This window comes from Molossus molossus, unplaced genomic scaffold (assembly GCF_014108415.1).
Source record: "Molossus molossus isolate mMolMol1 unplaced genomic scaffold, mMolMol1.p scaffold_m16_p_7, whole genome shotgun sequence".
Taxonomy (NCBI): Eukaryota; Metazoa; Chordata; class Mammalia; order Chiroptera; family Molossidae; genus Molossus; species Molossus molossus.
The window spans coordinates 21,381,339-21,401,746 of record NW_023425401.1 but is presented as its reverse complement, the minus strand read 5'-3'; positions in this window follow the sequence as shown (position 1 = coordinate 21,401,746).

The window sequence follows — 20,408 nt, the reverse complement described above, 5'->3', positions numbered from 1 at the left end:
ATCAATGTTTCTCTCTCACATCGATGTTTTTCTCTCACATGGATGTTTCTATCTCTCTCTCTAAAATAAAAATCAATAAAAAACATATTTAAAAAATGGGCTATATCATACAGTGATGGTTTAAATAGGGTCATAGTCTTTAGAATGTAACTTATGCTAAACTCTCATGTTAGCATTAGAAATGCACTATTCTATTTCAAACTAATAATGTAATCTTTATCAGTTTGTTTTGTCAGTTTAGAAAAGTAGGCACATTGAGGAACACACTGAGGCGTTCGTTATTTAATTTGTTTCCAGGCCCTGATGCAAAGTTCTTACGGATGTGGGCACTGACATCTATCTTAGTTGTGACACCTGAGCTGATTACTTTCAGCGCCCAGTGTCTTTATTAGTCAAGTGGGGTTAATCATAGTATCTTTCTCAAATGGTTAGCGTGGAACAGGCACGTATTGGGAACCTAATAATACTAATGGTTGCATGTTAGCTACAGGCCTGGCTAAGTTTAAATAGAGAAAAATGAACGATATGAGGCCACTTAGGGAATGATTTAGAGCGACCAGCTTGACTCGTTTGCCAGAGACTGGGTTTTATCCGACATGGGTCTTTCAGTGCTCACGGGCAGTCCCGGGCACACAGGGCAGCTGGTTACACTAAGTCTAAATTCACATGTGCAGAAAGCAGTGCGTAGACCAACAGGACTGCCCCCTGTTTACATGATAACGCCGATCAGACATAGGCATGACTAATACTGTTTCGTTTTGTTTTTTTAATCCTCACCCGAGGACATTTTTCCATTTTTTGTTCAGATAGAGCGGGAGTGAGAGAGAGGAAGAGAGAGAGAGAGAAACATTGATGTGAAGGGACACATCGAGTGGCTGCCACCCACACGACCAACCAGGGCCGGGGAAAAACTGCAACCGAGGTACGTGCCCTTAGCGGGAACCGAACCCAGGACTCTCCAGACCACAGGCCGATGCTCTAACCGCTGAGCCAAACCGGCCAGGGCTCATCTTGTAAATCTCGAACCTCTTATGTTCAAATGAATGTCTAGCACATGTTAAGTTCTCAGTAAAAAAAAAAAAAGGTTGAATTGAATATCCAGTAAGGCTGAAAAATATTTTTTTAATATTCTATTTTCTCTCCTTTCAAATTAGTACCTATTGCGAAATTACAGAGCTGTTTAAAGAGACCTGGAAAGTCCCAGGGTTAGCTGTCACACAGACGGATTTTCGGGTTACCTTTTATTCGATCTGACATCACATAGGCACCCTGTACAGACCCAGCTTTGAGACACGACATGGCCAGTTTCCTGAGCTCATGCTTCGCTGTGGACACAGTTATTGCCGATTGTCGTCATGTTGATAAAGGCAGCTACTGTATTTAGCAACTATTGCAGTAAATCGTTCTCCAGCTGTCTGAGAGTCACAATCCATAGTCTTAAATAGATATATCTGTCATCAGTTTTATTAGCTTCAGGTTATATGTGTCATCTGTTGGCTTTGGGCGTAGTAACTAGTATGGGCTAATGTTTTTCTCAAAATGTATTTTTTTATTCTTTTGTTAATCCTCACCCAAGGATATTTTTTCACTGAGTTTTTATTTATTTTTTAGATAGAGTGGAAGGAAGGGAGAGAGCGAGAGAGAAATATCGATGTGAGAGAGACACATTGATTGCCTCCCGCATGACCCCAACCGGGGCAGGGGATCGAACCTGCAACCCTTCGGTCTGTGAGCCACTCTCTAACCGCTGAACCACACTGGCTAGGGCTCAAAATGTATTTTTGTTAAAAAGATACACAATTACTAACTCATTTTTGTTCCACAAATACAGAATTTACCAACAATTTTTGTATTTCAGCTATATAACCTATCACATTATTTTCATTTCGGATCCCAGAGTCCAACTGAGACTCTTAGAGACGTGTAGGGGCCGTGCGCCCTGCACCATTTCCTAGATGCCCCTGGGCATGTGCCCTGAAGCTGCTCTGGAGGGTGGGCAAGCCTCCAACTACTGGGGACACTGTAACAGAGAGTCTATGTCCATCAAATTGAAAGAACAAATCATTGCTTGGTTAATGTGTACATAATCAGCCTCATGGATTTGAGACTATTTTCACTTCTAAGCACAGATGTACTCATTTGAAATAGTTCCAGAAAACAAATGGAAGAGGACACATGCTATACTGACATCCCACACAGAAAATGTACCGCACACAAACCTTAGCTCTGAGCTTCCTACTTCACAAGCGGAAAAGAGAAGCATGCTGATTACTTCACTTTCTTTGTTTGGAACCATGACTCTCAAATTAGTACTCTCTAAGGAAGGGTAGGACAAGTAGCCAGGGCCTGAGCCGCTTTTACTCCGCGTCCCCAGCTCAGCTGCGAGTCCCCTGTTTCTCGTATTGGGATAAGGCACCAGCTTTAGGCTGACCAATCTCTATGACTTATATTTTTACTTTTTAAATATGTTTTTATTGATTTTTTTAGAGAGAGGGAGGAAGGGAGAGAGAAACATCGATGTGAGAGAGATACATTGATCAGCTGTCTCCTGCATGCCCTCCACTGGGGATCGAGCCCACAACCTGGGCATGTACCCTGACCAGGAATCGAACCAGGACCTCTCAGTTCAGGGGAGGACACTCAATCCACTGAGCCGCACCGGCCTGGCTATGACCTATTTTAAAACATTTGAAAAACAACTCATCTAATTTGAGGAATCAAATAATTCAAGAGGAGAAGTATTTTTTTTCCTAGTTCAGGGTGCTAGGAGTAATTTTTAAGCTATGGAATTTTTTTTAATACCAATTTTTTCAGAAAAATACAGAGGCATGTTCAGTAACATGTTTATTTCCACAGTTGTTTCTCAGTAAAAGTCTATGGCATAATATTAAAGTGTAATTCTATACAACAATTCCAAATGGCGAATGCAGTTGCTGGTCACAAAACAATCGCTTATGGATTTAGAAAATGAATTATAATAGTTTTATTTTATATTATTTTTATTAGTTTGAGGGTATATTTTCTTTGTGTATTTTTGAAAAGAAAATGAATGGACAAACTCCAGAACCTACAAGGTCATACTGAAAAGTACGTCCCTTAACCCACACTGTCCTTCAGCCTCTCTTGACATAACCACTCCTGCTAGTTACTCAGGTGCCTTTCTACAAGTATGAAAGAAAACATCGGATACATGCTACTTAGGGGATAATATATGTGCATGCATAACTGAAGTCGTATGTGCCGAGTGCCGAGTGAGTGGTGTAGAACAAGTGCTGTGATGGATGGAAGGGAGAGGGAGATTTGGCTGGTTGGCCGAGGGAAGGCTTCACACAGAGGAGGAGGTAACTGAGCAGTCTTGTTGTATGCGAAAGTTGGTCTTTTGAGGAATTATTTAAAATTTAAAATTCTTTCATTTCTGTGCTCATAACTAACTGAGAATGAAGACATAGGAAACAGACGAATAAAGATCTAAATGTTATTTATAGGCTTGATAAATCAGTGGGAGAACATGGCTTTACCTCTGCGGCAAATCAGCTTGCAAACTCTCTTCTCTCCTACCCACTTCCCTAATTTGGTGTCGGGACACCCCAAGGCGTTCAAGTTTGGGGCTACAGAGCAGACGGTGCCAGCAATGCTGCGTCTCATTGGTTCAAGGCAGAGATGCAAGGAAAAAAGGGTGGGGTTCCCTGGTACTTCACCATGTTGAGAAACATGGATCAATAGACAGTATGTATTATCATGTAACTCATTTTTCATCTTTCATTAAGAGCAAGAAAGAGCCCAGGTCAGTATGGCTCAGTTGGTTGGGTGTCGTCCTATGCCCTGAAAGGTTTCCAGTTCAGTTCCTGATCAGGTCACATGCTGGGGTTGTGGGCTCCATCCTCTGGTGGGGGGTATGCAGGAGGCAGCAGATCAATATTTTGCTCTCACATCAATGTTTCTCTCTCTCTCTCTCCCTTCCTCTCCCTCCAAAAATCAACAAAGAATCTTTAAAAAATGAAAAAGCAAGGAAGAGGCAGAGCAGGTAGCCAGGAGCATTGCTCAGATGACGCTTCTTCTATATGGAAATACAAGATGAGTAGAAAAGAAGCTCCTTATCTTCATTTAAAAAAATAAGATTTCACCCAGCCAGTGTGGCTCACTGATTGAGCGTCGACCCATGTACCAAGAGGTCACTGGTTCGATCCCCGGTCAGGGCACATGCCCAGGCTGTGGGCCTGATCCCCAGTGGGAAACATGCAGGAGGCAGCCAATTGATGTTCTTTCTCATTGATGTTTCTATCTCTCTCTCCCTTTCCCTTCTTCTTTCTCTAAAATCAATAAAGAAAAAATATTTTTAAAAAATCAGATTTCCTAATCTGAAGAACTCACTCAATGAAATAATTTTTCTCAGGTCAAAAGTAGAATGAATAAGACATCATTCTAATCTAACCAGTGGTAACACTAGGAAAAAATCAATCAAGAGAAACATATGGTCAATCAGGGGCCCAGAGAGAAGTTTGCTAGTCTGTCCTGTGTTTTTCAGAGATGGGGAATGGGGCGTAGAGAGAGGCATCAGTCATTGTTTAACAGCTCTGGGAACAGGGAGCTCTGATTTGTAATGCTTGCTGATTTCTGTGGTGCAAATACTCCCTGTGGCTGATTTCAAGCTACCAACATGACATAACTGAACATCAAGGTGGGGAGATGGGCACAGTCCACTCTCACAGGTTGGCCCAAGGCAGTTCTGGCGCACGTCTGTGGGAGGGAACACTGACGTGTGAAGACCTGAATAGTTCAGCTATCAGAACGGTGTTCTTTGTAGTGGGTGGGGATGGTGCACCTCCATAGGGTCATTGTTTCCAAAAGATGCTCTTTGAGACATAAATCTTCCAAGATCACTTGGGCAGTACTAGACTTAATTCAGCCAGAACAGCTGCATTTTTTATCTCTCTTACTCTTTGTCTAAAGAAGTTCTGAAAACCACTGTTTTTGTTGTTGTTGTTGTTGTTGTGTGTGTGTTTTTTGTTTGTTTTTTATATTTTAGGCACCCTTCCAGAATATAGTATTCACTGTGCAATTAAAAAAAAGTATTTGCTTATAATGGAGACTTTTAAAATAGGAAAAATATTTAATTCCTTGAATACAGAATGCAATTATATGATTTGTATAGATTGTTTATCCATGAAGGTCTGAAAAACTGTGAATCGATAACACATTTTATTTTTTGTTGTTGTTCTCTGAAGTCAGAAACAAAACAGTGATCCGTTGTGGTGAATGCAAGGTAAAGACACTGTAAATCTTTTCTGGGTGAGATACAGACATTAAGGCTATAAAACACTAACAACATTTTTCAATTAGAAAGAAAGAATCGTGCATTTTAGGAAGATTTTTCTACCACTGTATCTACATAAACCACCATTTCTAAATAGGACTTTCCATAAACTCGAGAAATAAAAAACATCAATTTTCTCCCTGGTCAGTTTGGCTCAGTGGTTGGAGTGTTGGCCCGTGGACTGAAGGGTCGTGGGTTCGATTATTGGTCAAGGGCACGTACCTGGGTTGCAGGTTCAATCCCCAGCCCCAATTGGGATTGTGCAGGAGGTGACCAATCTATATCTGTCTCACATTAATGTTTCTCTCTTTCTTTTTCTTCCTTCCCTCCCTCCCTTCCACTCTATCTCTAGCTAAACAGCAATGGAAAAACAACTTCTGGTGAGAATTAACAAAAGAAAAAAAGAAAGAAGGAAGGAAGGAAGAAAAGAAGGAAGTAAGGGAGGGAGGGAAAGAAAAAAAAAGAAAGGCAAGAAGACATCGATTTCTGGGCATTCTCTGGGCTATTCATTTTAATAGTGATGAGAGACATGCATTTGAACACAGTATGGATACAGTACACTTTGTCCAATGCCTACTCTCAGTATCTGACTAGCGTACTTGGAGGAGTCTATGAAATGTCTGACCATAAAATTGTCAACATTGCAAGAGGCTTTTTCTTGCCCAATTTAAGCTCACTAGATAATTGATTTGAACTTGGTTTTATGGATAAATAAGTATCTTCATCCAAATGCTAAACAATTATTTTTCTTTATTTCACATTCCACATCACCAGCAAAATCCTAATTTCTTAAATAGTCATCATAGATACAATCTAAGCTTATATGTATAGTCCAGTATGATGTTTTTTTCTTCCCCTTTCCTTCCAAGTCTCATATTTTTATTCTTCCTACCTCTTAAATCAGGGGTTTTTGAATTTCTGTTGTCCATGAGCCCCTAAAACTGCATGCAAAACCTTCTATATGTGTGCATATTCTCCTTGGAAAAGGGTGGTTTTCATAATTTTTATAAAGACTGTGCACTGCAAAACAATGAAAAACTGCTCCATTAGACGTTGCTTTCCTCTTGCCCCACTGGTGTGGCTCGTGGATTGAGCATCCTCCCGTGGACTGAGGGGTCCTGGTTCTATTTCTGGTCAGGGCATATGCCCGGGTTGCAAGCTTGATCCCCTGTAGGGGGAGTGCAAGAGGCAACTGGTAGATGTTTCACACATTGATGTTTCTTTCTCTCCCTTCCTCTCTCTCTAAAAGATCAAGAAAAAAATACGTTTTAAAAAAAGTTGCTTTCCTCTCAATATTCCCTTGCGAGCAATATTCTTTTCATTTTCTGCCGTCTCTGCTGACGCTCCACTACTATGATTTTCGGTGACCTAGAGGATCAAGTTCATATTCTTTAGCCCAGTTTGGCCTCGACTGACCTCTGAGTCCTAGTCGCCAGCATATTCCCATCTACAGTCAGCATCCAGTCAACCAAACTGCTGACTGTTCTCTCAGGACAGCATGCTCATCTCTCCCACTGCTCTGTCTTGGACATACCAGTAGCCTGGAAAGTCATTTTCCCTTTCCTTTTGTGTTGCTAAAAGAGTTTTATTTTATTTTCAAGATCTAAATGAGTTGCTCCCCATTCTCCTGCAATACGTATGCCCCTACCACAGGGCTTGAATGCAATCATAGATGAACTTATCTTTCTTCATTTCTACATAGGTGAGGGGGAGGAGCTGTGTTAGTTTTTTCCAGCACCAGTGACGGTAGTGCAATGGCAGGTATTCAATAAATGTTTATATAATGAAAAATATATCATCTTTATCTGTCTAGGAGATAGAGCATCCTTGTATAGAGGAAACCTCAACAGAACATACCTGTAATATCACCATTTTCCCTATACACATATATACTTTAAATAATGTTATGTAAATGCTCCACAACGTGAAATATTAAAAGACATTTATTCACACAGTATTGTATTTTTTTTTATCCTTACCCGAGGACATTTTTCCATTTTTTGTTCAGATAGAATGGGAGGGAGAGAGAGGAAGAGAGAGAGAGAGAAACATCGATGTGAAAGGGACACATCGAGTGGTTGCCACCCACACGACCAACCAGGGCCCGGGACAAACTGCAACTGAGGTACATGCCCTTAGCGGGAACCGAACAACCTGGGACTCTCTGGACCTCAGGCGACGCTCTAACCACTGAGCCAAACCAGCCAAGATGAGTACTGTATTTTCAAAGAGTTTGCCTTTAACTCGTTGACAAGCTGACAAAAATCCGAAGAAAAAAGGAATTGTTATAAGGGGATGTGTATAAGGTGATATTTCCTAACTTGGCATAAGAATTGGTATAAGAGTTATGTTATATTGGTATAACATAAGAGTCGTTTTATGCAAGAAATAACATTTCAGAAATGTCAAAATAAAAAAATTAGAGGAGACTTGGAAGTGATCTGAGAGACCTCATGAAACTGTTTATAAAGAAGATGAGAATGATTAATATTGCAGGAGGATACAATGCAATTCAATGGGAAAAGGATAATCTTTTCAACAAAGGTGCTGGGACACCTGGATATCCAGATGCAAAAGAACGCAGATGACCCTCACCACACATCATGCACAAAAATAACTTTGAATGGATCAAATATCCAAATGTGATAACTAAAACTACCAAATTCTTAGAAGAAAATATAGGGCCAAATCTTTATGGCCTTGGATTTGGCAGTGGTTTCTTGGATATAACATCAAATGTACAAACAACAAAAGAAAAAGTAGACTAATTGAACTAATCAAAATTTAAAACTTTTGTGCATCAGAGGACACTATCAAGGAAGTGAAAAGGGTCAGCTGGTGTGGCTCAGTGGTTGAGCATTGACCCATGCACCAAGAGGTTGCAGGTTTGATTCCTGGTCAGGGCACATGCCCAAGTTGTGGGCCCGATCCCCAGTGCAAGGCATGCAGGAGGTGGCCAATCGATGTTCTCTTTCATCGATGTTTCTATCTCTCTCTCCCTCTTCCTTCCTCTGTCTCTAAAATCAATAAAGGAAAAAAAAATTTTTTAAAAAGAAAGTGAAAAGGCCCACAGAATAGGAAAGAATATCTGCAAATCATGTATCTGATAAGAGTCTAGTAGTCAAAATATATAAAGAACTCTTATAACACAACACAAAAAATGTCATCCATGTCATAACAAAATGGCATTGAATGAAACTACGTCAATTCAAGGACCTGCTGTCTAGTAGATCACTTTTTTTTTTTTATCCTCACCCGAGGACATTTTTCCATTTTTTGTTCAGGTAGAGTGGGAGGGAGAGAGAGGAAGAGAGAGAGAGAGAAACATCGATGTGAAAGGGACACATCAAGTGGTTGCCACCCGCACGACCCAACCAGGATCGAGGACAAACTGCAACCAAGGTACGCACCTTAGCGGGAACCGAACCCGGGTCTCTCTGGACCACAGGCCAACACTCTAACCGCTGAGCCAAACGGGCCAGGGCTAGTATATCATTTCTTTATCCTCTAAATTACTTTTCTAAAATCAAAAAAACCAATAAAGTTTCATGATACACGAAGGTAGACTAGTCATTTCTACAAGTATTTTTATGTTAGAACTCAAAAGCCCTAAAAATGTAAGGAACAGGCTTCACAGCGACCTGTTGGTTTCCCACGCAGACCCCTTTACCCACGGCTACGCCCAGCTGCACGTCCCCTGGATGGTCTGAGTGTCGGCTGACCAGGCTCACTGCTTCCCTTCTCTTTAAAATGTTCCTGTGCCCTACAGAAGCCACAGAATCCATCCTGCATCCAGGAGATTATCCCCCTGCCCTCCTCCCTAATAGCACCAGACTTCCTGCCTCAGGGTGAGACCTCAACTCTGTGATGCGACTCATGCTCTGGAGACACCGGAGACACTGCGGACCAGGCTGAAGGTGGGCTCCACCCTCCTGCCGAGCTCCGCCTCCTGTCCAACCTGCTCACCTCCCCTGCTCCTCAGAGCACACCTCTGCAAAAGCTCTCAGCAACGGGACCCAAGACAGAAGGAAACCAGTTCTCCCCTCAGAAATGTTTTAGGAATAATAATAATTATTTATGAAATATTATTATTTTTTAATATTTATTTATTTTATTCTCACCCAAGGACATTTTGTTCAGATAGAGTGGGAGGGAGAGAGAGAGAGAGAAACATCGACGTGAAAGGGACACATCGAGTGGCTGCCACCCGCACGACCCAACCAGGGCCGGGACAAACTGCAACTGAGCTACGTGCCCTTAGTGGGAACCGAACCCAGGTGTCTCGGGACCGCAGGCCAATGCTCTAACTGCTGAGCCAAACTGGCCAGGGCTGAAATATTATTTTTAAAATATACTATTCCCAGCATGCTCTTTTGCTTTGAGGTAATTTTGCTAGATTTTAAGGTGTGAACTAGAATCACAGAAACTCTGAATCAGAATTAAATAGGCCAGCAGGAAAGCGTAAGTAATGAAATTCACTTGCCCTAGAATCAAACTTTTCGCATGCCAAACCAGACTTGCTGTCGCTGCCTTCAGGTCTCGCCCGGGGTTCCTCCGACCCTCTCAGGCTGTGTTTGCTGAGCTGATGCCTCTTCTTCAGAGATCAGCTGGTTACTTCAGAAACCCTGAGGTTAGATGATTAGGTTGTTCTTTTTATTGACTGTTTAGATAAAGAGGGAGAGGGAGATAAAAACATCAATGTGAGAGAGAAATGTCCATCGGGTGCGCCCTGCACGCCCCTTACTGAGGATCAAGCCCGAAACCCAGGCGTGTTCCCTGACCAGGAATCAAACTGGGACCTCTTAGTCCATGGGACGATGCTCAATCCACTGAGCCACACCAGCCCTGGGCAAGGTGTTCTTTTTATGTGTACCTTGTATTTACCATAATCCTCAAATTCACCATACTCCATGGTGATTTCCTGCTCACTCCCTTCACCCTGCATACTCTGTAGATTTTCTGAATGGGAGGCAAGGGCCTGTGGTTCTTTATGCTGTTCCCCATTGCTCAGTATTTATGTGTTGCATGAGTGCATCCTGTACGACTATCAAATGAATATGATACTGTACCATTAGTGAAATAATCTGGCTTCAGCATGTAAATTAAATGGTATAGTTCATCTTCAATTACAAGTAATATACCAAACTTGTTATTGACATCTGAAAAAAAGGGGACACTATAGCTGAAAAAACTTATGAGTGACTGAACCAACAATTAAATATCACATAAATATAATTTTCAAGGTGTTTCACTTCAACAATAAAGTGTTCAGGTTATGCTGAATAAAAAAATATACATTCAATTCAAACACATATTGATTATGCACTTAATATTTCACCAGCATGTTCTTCAATTACATGGGAAATGGGGCTTATTAATGAAAAAAATTGTAAGTAACACAAGATAAAATGCAAGTTAATGTGAAGAATACATGGCACAAGCAAGTACTTGATGGGATCGACGGGTTCGGTTGAGTGAGTGGAGAGTGGCTTTTTCAGCTAAACACGGGGATATAGGGAAGCACGAATTTGACATATTCAGGAAATCATAAGAAAACTGGTCTGGCCCTGGCCGGTGGCTCAGTCGGTTGGAACGTTGTTCCATATACCAAAAGGTTATGCATTTGAACCCAGTTGTGGGTTCGATTCTTAGGGCACATACCTCGGCTGTGGTTTGATTCCTGTTCGGGCACGTAGGGAAGGCAAGCAATGGATGTTCTCTCTCACATAGATATGTGTCTCTCTCCCTTCCTCTCTTTCTAAAAAAATAAAATAAATCAATAAAAAAACATATCCTTGGGTGAGGATTAAAAAGGAAAGTTGGTCTGATAGAAGTGGAGGGCGTGTGTTAGGGAATGGGATCCACTTAGATAGGACAGTAAAGTTAGATTACTTGATGGAGTAGCTGAGGATGGCTGTAAAATTGATTTAATGGACAAGATTCTTGAGAAAGGAAGTAGCGTGTGTATTCAGAACAAAGTGTTTTCAGAGCAAAACTTGTGGTAGCATGTCAGATGGGATGGGGAAATTCAAGGTAAATCTGAAAAGTAGGAGCTATTATATTAAGGTTAAAATTGGCCAAAAAAGAAATGATTGATGAAATTGTGAAAGTAGGGTTATATGATGAAGTTTTATATATGTGCAAGTAAATAAATAAGCTTTCGTCCACACAGCACTAGAAAATTCTGTCCAATATTTAAAATTATATAATAAATCGATGGAGACTCTGTGTAAATCTTGTGTTTTCTGAATTCTCCTCCTCAGGAGAACTACAAGGTGCTTGTCATAGTTGAGATTCAAATGAATTTAAGTCCTAAAGGCCCAAAACTAGAAAAAATAAAAGTCTCAAGGAAGAAAAGCCAGTAGAACGAGTTCTTTGAGGAAAAGCAGAACAGGTCTCCCTCGAAGTCTGAAGGCCACAGAACATGACACAACAGAAACGGGGACAGTCAGGAGCCAGGCTGAGGTCGGAGACCAGGGAAGTCACGTCAGGAAATAACTGCTCTGAAGAGCAGCAGCGTCTTGAAGGGGGCTGGGCGTGTGGGCTGGTTTAAAGGCAAAAAGTCTCTTGGCTCCACAGATCTAACAACAAATGTTTCTAGAGGGAAAAAAAAAGAGAAAAGATGATTAAAAAGGATTATGTTAGTCCTTTAGAAACAGAGAACACAGAACAAAATTTACCAGATCTGCTCAAAATCCTGATAGACGGAGTTACGTCCATCTGTCCATTTCCACTTATAGAATTAGCTTTAGTGCTTCTACATTATTACCATCATAAAAGGTGTAACAATAGTAAGAAAATATAAAATTGAAGTGAAAACTTCATTTTAATTTTAAGAAAGGTATTGTTCTCACTCACTGACAATCTTGGGAACTAGAGATTTGTAATATGTACATGTTACAAATATGCAGTTGCTTCTTTTGGGTCATTTGCCCAAAGAACCAATACGTACTTTAAATTAATGACAGGAAAATACCGTGAGGCAATTTTGACAACTGCTTGTATCAGGACCATCCATCTTTCAAAAATGAGGAAACAATATTTAATATACTTAGGTAGCAGGGTTTGGTCTTCTCGTGACCCTGGGAGGTGCGAATAAAATTTGCACATGGGTGTATCACCTGGGGTTCAGTACAAGAAACAGAATAAGCTCCAGGTACTTGAAGTAGACAGAAATGTAATACAGGCAATTAAAAGCTTACAAAATAATTGGAAAGGCTGGAGATTGAGGCTCTAGGGTGGGGATTCGGGAATGTTTTCAGAACACTACAGAAATGACATATTGGGAATTACTACTCTGCTTCAGTCGGAAAGGTGAGGAACCCAGAAGTCACTATTACAGAATGTTTTCACTGTCCTTCCTACAAGGGACCAGAGAACCCTTGAACTTGGATGCTGGAACCTATCACACAAAACTCTTATCTTCACAATCTCACTTATTAGCAAAAAACAATGCAAGCAGCAGGAAGATGACCTGCACTTGACTTCTGCTTTCCAAATCTCAGCAAGTGCACCTAATTGGCTGAACCCAATTTGCATTTGGAACTTGAGTAGCACAGGAATCTGGGAAATGCAGTTTTTAGCTTTCCAGCCTCTGCAGTGCAGAAATGCACACTCTATAGAGGCGAATGGTTGCCCGTTGGCCACATCCACCATACTGCCATTCGGAGACTAGAAATTTCTTATCCAAGGTCACAGAACTAGCGAGAGCTAGAGCAACACACTTGAATTGAACGATGTTGGCCCCTTGCCAGCGCTCTTTCCACTACATCAGTCTACAGTACTGATTACTCTCTGAAGACGTTTGCCAAAGGAGACATATTTTCAAATCTTGTGCTAATTATACTTTTCACTGAACCATTAATTCAGGCATCTGTGAATATTGTTACCTTTTAGTCTTATGTCAAATCTAGTTCTTCTTCCAAACTCAGACTTAATCTTATTTTACAGTGCTTACAGTTAAACCAACATTGCAAGGGTTTAATACCTTAGAGTATTTTTCTCAGCAGGCTTGCTGCTTAATCCATTTAATGTCAGAACAACACAAACCTTCTTATTAAAAGGGGGAAAGGACATGATTAGAGACTGCATTAGTGGCTTTCTTTCTGCTGGATAACATCTGCCAATATGGCAATATTTGTACCTTATGGTTATTTTAATTTGTGTTTTCTGCTAACCATATACAGAAAAACATTAAAAAAGGAAAGACATGGGATGTTAAATCCTGTTGAATTTAAACATACATAAAAGAAAAATAGAAGAATGAAAATTTTCTTAGAGAAATCTTCCTAAGTTTGTACTTTAATATTAAAAATATGAACTATGTAAATAAAATATTTGGATACATGAAAAAAAGTTAATGTGTCAGTAATCTCATTAATATCAATTAAGTCATAACTTTAATTCCAAATGCTTTTTAAAGATTCTTTGTGAACACATTATATGCACATTCAATTATCTAAGTACAGAAATTCCTTATCTGTACATTAAGTGAAGAACATAAATTAATGCATTTCTGCTTAGACTTATCAATACTATGTTACAATTAAAGAAGTTAAATTCATGTTACTGCATAAAAAATCCAGTTCCTGCTGATGTTAACATTTGACTCTGAACTGTTCAAGAAATCGTTAGAAAGAGTCAAAGTTTGTATTTAAATCTTTCATATACTTTTCATATACAACCTAAAGCACTCTAGCAAGATTCAGATTGGTGTTTTTCTTCAAATCGGTGTATGTTGACTCTTTGTGTTTGTTTGTGTTTGTTTGTTTGTTTTGGTGGTGGAGCGGCCGTGGTGGTGACGTGCTTCAAAGGATCATGTAAAACGTTGACATAAATCTGTGTGCTCATGAACTCTTAGTTTAAATAAATAAATATGGGGAAATACAGTAACTTACAAATATTCGAAAACCCTGAATTATTTACATTATAAAATAATCTATTTTGTATGTCTTTAAATGTCAATGCACTCCAAAGTATGTATCTGATTTCCATGCTTTTTATTCCCCCTAGAAACACACCTTAACTGATTCTTTATGTACAGACTCAGGCAGGATGGATTCAACCCAAAGAAAGAACTGAAAGAATTGAAACAAAACGGTCCAAAACCTGGGGATAAACTGAACCCTTCTAGTCCCTTTCCGCCAGGACTCCTGCCTCTGCACAGGCAGATGGGAAGTCAATCTGTTTTCAGGCAGGAAAGCAGCTCAACTGAAGCTTGAAGTTTTACAGGGGAAATTCTTCTACCCTGCTTTGGGAGGGAAGGGTGGGGAACAGGACACTCCACCCTTAGCTACATCCCCTTGATTAATTATGTAACCAGATCTCTTTTATCATTATCAACTTACCAATCCGGTAATGGCAGATTTTCCCAATGCTTAGGACAGAGTTTAATCAAAGAGGGTCCTAAGACCCTTACTTATAATACTTGTTTTGCATGGCAATGTGAACAGATTTAACTAGGGGTGCAAGTTAACATTTCCCCCAAAGATTTTTAGAAAGCTACTATTTTAGCATGTGTGCCTTACAGATATAAATCCAGGTTACGGATGCATTATAAAGTCTTATACAAGTCAAGGAGTATATGCAAGAAAGTGCATAAAGAAGAAATTTCAAATTTATAAGTATAAGAATAAGTGAAAAATGTTTGTAAGGTACTAGAAACTATTAGCATTTTAGTATATATAACTGACAGGTGAATACAACAAAATAAATATTTTGTGGTTAGCACAACCCAGCTAAATTCTTGAAATGTACTACTAATTACTCGTACATTCCTTAGCCACAGATGCTGAAAATGGGGGTTCAGGCTTCTAAGTTTGTTCTCAACCTGGAGGAGTACAGAAATTTCACTTGAGTCTTCTTTCACTTATCATCCACCTGTTTCCTGGAATGTCAAGGGTTAGAGCAAGTCCTGAAGCTTTACTGTATGCAAGGGCTGGGTGATGAACGTATCAGACCTGGCCTAGCCTCTCCCTGAAACAGTTATCAGGCTTCAGATAATTATTTTGTCTCTGAATTTTAAACTTGAGGGTAAATAGCTATTTGTTTTCGCACTTATTTTCTCTTTTTATTGGGAAAATTTTCAACATATAAAAAAGTTTAAAGAATAATACCATAAATACCTGTAAACCCTTCACAATTGTGTATGAATGTAAAAATGTACATGTGTGTGTATGTGTGTGTGTGGGTGTGTGTGTGTATCTTTTGCTAGACCATTCTTAAGTTGCCAATACCAGGATATTTCATATTTAAATGTCGCAACATGCACAGAAGATTTTTCTTCTATATGACCACAATACAATTATTACCTCCCAAAATCCTGATATCCAGGCCACAACCTATATCAACTAAATCAAAATCTCTGGAAGCCATGAGTATTTTTTAAAGCTCCCAGGTGATTACAATGTACACAAATAGTTTAGAACCACTGTCTACAGATTGACTAAATTCAAGTTAAAGATATTCAAGAATACATTGCTTTTATTGTTTAATGTGCATAAGAATGTGCTAGCTTTTTAAAGTTTAACAGATCTAAATTATAGATTTTAATGCACTGTCACAATAATGTACCTTTTCTTAAGTTTTTTTATTACATTAATATAATTTTCTTTTTACTATTTTTAGTATAAATGTATTTGATCTTTATTTCAGTTTCTTCTATATCATGATTTAAAATACATAAAATATGAATTGTTATATAGATCCCAAATACCTGTATCTCTAAAGCTAAATGGCTTTTAACAAAAATTTTATACATAAATGTTATTTGAGAAAATGTTTAATAAATCATTTTATCTTAGCATGTGAACATAAATCTTCTTCATAACATTTCTCATAATCAAATTTCACATTTATAAGAATAAAGAGTCCAGCAAGCAAAAATCAAAATCTAAGCCTAATAATGTTAATATTTTGACAGATTATATTCTCTCATATGTTAAAAATCTTTGTTTCTTACAACAAAGCACTATCGCTGAGTAAATAAATAAATATAAAAATAATTTGACTAATAACAAAGTATTCCTACATTAAAATTTTTTTTTTTTTCTGTATTGATTTTGGAGAGAGAGGAAAGGAGAGGGAGAGAGAGATAGAAACACATAGATGAGAGAGAACATCGATTGGCCACCTCCTGCATGCCCCCCACTGGGGATCAGGCCCACAACCTGGGCATGTGCCCTGACCGGGAATCGAACTGGTGACCTCTTGGTGCATGAGTTGATGCTCAATCACTAAGCCACACCAGCCAGGCCATCATTCTCACATCGTATTTATTGTAGTTTCCGTCTCAGTGTTGAGATTAGCATTAGCCTAAATGGTATTTCCAAAAGTCTTTAACACCTACTAATTACTTGTTTTTGGCTTCTGACTACAACATTGTTACAGAATATCCAAACAAAAAAAGAAGGCATTAAGCATTTAGAAATAGCCCTTAGGGATGTATGTTTGTTCTTTAAGATTAGAGTCAAAACAAATGATGTGTAAACTGACTATTTTAAAGAAATGAATCAAACCAGTCAGGGTGAGATAAATTATATACTTTTGACTGGACTAGAAGGCACAAGACCTGAATTCTAGGCAATGATGAGCAGGCCACTTGATCTCTCTGGTCTGAGGTGTCTCATCTGTTAAGGGAAGGGCTTAGCCATGCTGAACATTCCGAAGCTTTTCCAGTTCACAACACTCTTAGTGTCGCAGCAATTTTTCATGGGTCACATGCTGAAAGAAACACGTAACAGTTCTATTTATTAACTAGTTATGTCAAAACCTAGTATGTATGTCTATACTAACAACTTAGTAGCTGTTTAAAAAAATAATACACATACATGAAAAATTTCTTAAAAATTTCATTCTTAATAGTATGTGCATGTCTAGTGGGCACTTTATAACTTCTCAGACCCTGGAATTGGACTGGAAACCACTACCCTCATTTCCTGCTTCACGGTCTTTGTGTTTTACAACAGCAGCTTACAATGGCGTCACAAAGGTATGACATCTTCAAAAGGAATGAATGCGATTTAATGCTGAGGTTCTGAACTACCTGGAACTAATGGTTTGCATGGTCTTCAGCGGAGGTCATTGGGTTGGCCTTGATAAATTGAAATATCCCATGATGATGCCCCTTTGAGTCTGTTGTGGTGCCCTTGGGGCGCCTTGTACACAGTTTGTAAAGCACAGGATATACTCACTAAAATATTTGCTATGTCTATAATTTGTGATCTAAGATGTAAAAGTAGAATATGAGTGAAACAGGGCATTCTGAGGGCCTGGGGTAAGGAGCTGCAGGACTGAAGAGGAGATAGAAATTGAGATAAATGTTCTATCTGCATGGACTGCCCTTCCCTCCCCACTTCACCTACAAAATGCCTGCCCACGCCTCAGAACTCAGCCCACGCTTGTTCGGGGCAACCTCCCCTAACCAAGCCAAATTCACCTGTGACACACTCTCAGGTACTCGTTTTCAGTTGCAATTATACATTTATTTGTATACTCAATTAATTAATTCTTGTGTCCCTTATTGAAATGTAAGCTCTAAGAGGGGAGGGATATGTCTGATTCTACCACTGTTTCCAGTGTCTGGCATATTATAGTAGCAAAAAGACCTGAATAAAATGAATGAATGCATGTATGTGAAAGAATAGGTTTAGCATTCATTTTGATTATTTTTCTGCATTCTAGAACAGCTACTATTTATAATAGCATTCCTAAAACTTATTTCTTTTTCTCATAACATTTAGCATGGAAAAGAAACCCAGAGACAGAATGCATCTGAAGATTCAGAAAGTAATCTCACCTCAACTAAATAAAAGGATAGCGTGGCTTTGGATAAGTCAGTCCAGTATTCATAAAGTCTGATAGGCAAATTAATTGTTATAAGAAAAACCATGCTACTACATGAAAACGGCTAATAGAAAATGTAAAAGCCTTAGCAGTGACCACAAGGCACACTTCGAGAGCCATGCTCAATAATGGTGATATTAGGAGTAGAAAGTAACAGTTTCTAAAAGTGGCAACTCATTCTCTTTGATGACGTGATTCTACAAAGACTAATTTTATTGATATACTAAGCAAAATGGTGTCACTATTCAAATAAAATGAATTCTAAAACTCGTACCATGATTCTATTTTTAGAATACTTAACTAAGATTGGACTGTGACAAAGCGAGATATAATTCTGAATAATGAAAATAATCCTGAAGTCAAACAGAAAATAAGAGTATGGCAGACGAACAAAACAAGATAGTGATTGTACCAAGTAACTGAAAACCTTTAAAAAGGTGGACATTCAAAAAATAAAAATAAAAAAAATCACTGATTTAAGATCAATCCATGGGATTCAGTATATTTGCTATAACCTTTTTCTGAAAAGGAAGTTAAAGCTACAGAATCAATAAATTAGGTGTTGATATGCATTTTCCACTCAAAGTTCCCATGCTAGAAGGGAATAATTTGTTTACACTTTATACCTTTTAGGCAGATAGCTATGGATATGCATATAAAGATGATGAAATAAAAGAGAAGGTAAGATGGAGCTGTTTGTGACCCTGAAATTGATAATCCATAAACAGCGATCTCCTCTGTGTGCACTGACTTCCTTGGGCAGCTGCTCCATCTTTGCCTTAAACCGAAAGCTGGCTCTCTCTGGGACTACCATTTCCTAGCATTTGGGAAGTTCTCCCAAACAGTGCCTAATATTTTCCCTTACCACACATCCAGGACACCACACATTGATGTCCACCTGGTTCTCGGTTGCCACTTCCCAGATGACTATTACTTGTTAGTCTCGTAAAAGCTAAAATATAAAACAAAACCATCACCCACAAAACACACCTGTTTTTTTGTAGCTCATGCTGTAATACCCTCACATCTCCTCCATCTTTCTGATCTTCAATTACCAGTCTGCTACATTTCACCCACCACCGTCCTTTTCTCCAGCTTCAACTTTATGTACATTTGACTCACCTGGGAGATCTTGTTCAAGTTAGACTCTGACTCGGTAAGGACACTCAGAGATTCTTTTTTTTTTTTTTTGCATTATCTTCAGATAGAGCGGGAGAGAGGGAGGAAAAGAGAGAGAGAAACATCGATGTGAGAGAGACACATTGAGTGGCTGCCACTAACACAACCCCAACCGGGGCCAGGGACAAACTGCAACTGAGGTACATGCCGTTAGTGGGAACCGAACCCGGGACTCTCTGGTTCACGAGCCCACGCTCTAACCGCTGAGCCAAACCGGCCAGGGCTCAGAGATTCTTATAACTCCCATGAGAAGCTGTGGACCACTTTCAAGAGCAGAGCAGTAGATGAGCTATTTCTGCTACTATGCTTGTGCTTTGGTACCTATTCCCTCCTGTTTTTAATATCTGTGGTTCCTTTATTGCGCCTCGTCTTTCTTACACAGCAAAGCTCAATTTCTCTCCTCTCTCTCAACTGCCTAAGTATCACCCATTAAAAAAAAAAATTAAAAACAGAACAAAACAAAAAAACAGCCAATTTAACTCTTTATGCCCCCTAGCTACTATCGTAGGTCTTTCTCTTTCACAGCCAAACTTTTCAAAAAAAAGAAATTGTGTTTGCCAATGTCATTTCATTTCCACTTCAATCTGAATTGCAGGTCCATTAGCCCACCAACATAGTGTCACAAAAGCCACCAATGATGCCAGATTGAGAAGTCAAAAAAAGACATTTCCAGTTCTTATCTTATTTGAACCTCCCAACAGCATTCAATACTGTTAACTACTCCTGACATTTTTCTACCTTATCCTCTGACATTATGCTCCCCTTATTCTCCTGTCCCCATCCTAGCAACTCTTTTTTCCAGTCAGTTTTGCAGGACCATCATCTCCTATCCAGCTATTAGATATTACATATTAAAGTTCTTTGGGGCCCAGTCCTTATTTTCTAGTATATATATTCACATCCTATAACTTTCATGCTCTGGTCACCTAAATGCAAATGGCTTCTGAATTTATCTCCAGCTTATACATCTTCTTTGAGTTACAAACCTGTATATGATGTGGTCTACTTGATCTCTTCTTTTAGATGTTTCAAAGGTACCTCAAACCAAAGAGATCCAAAGCTAAAATAACCA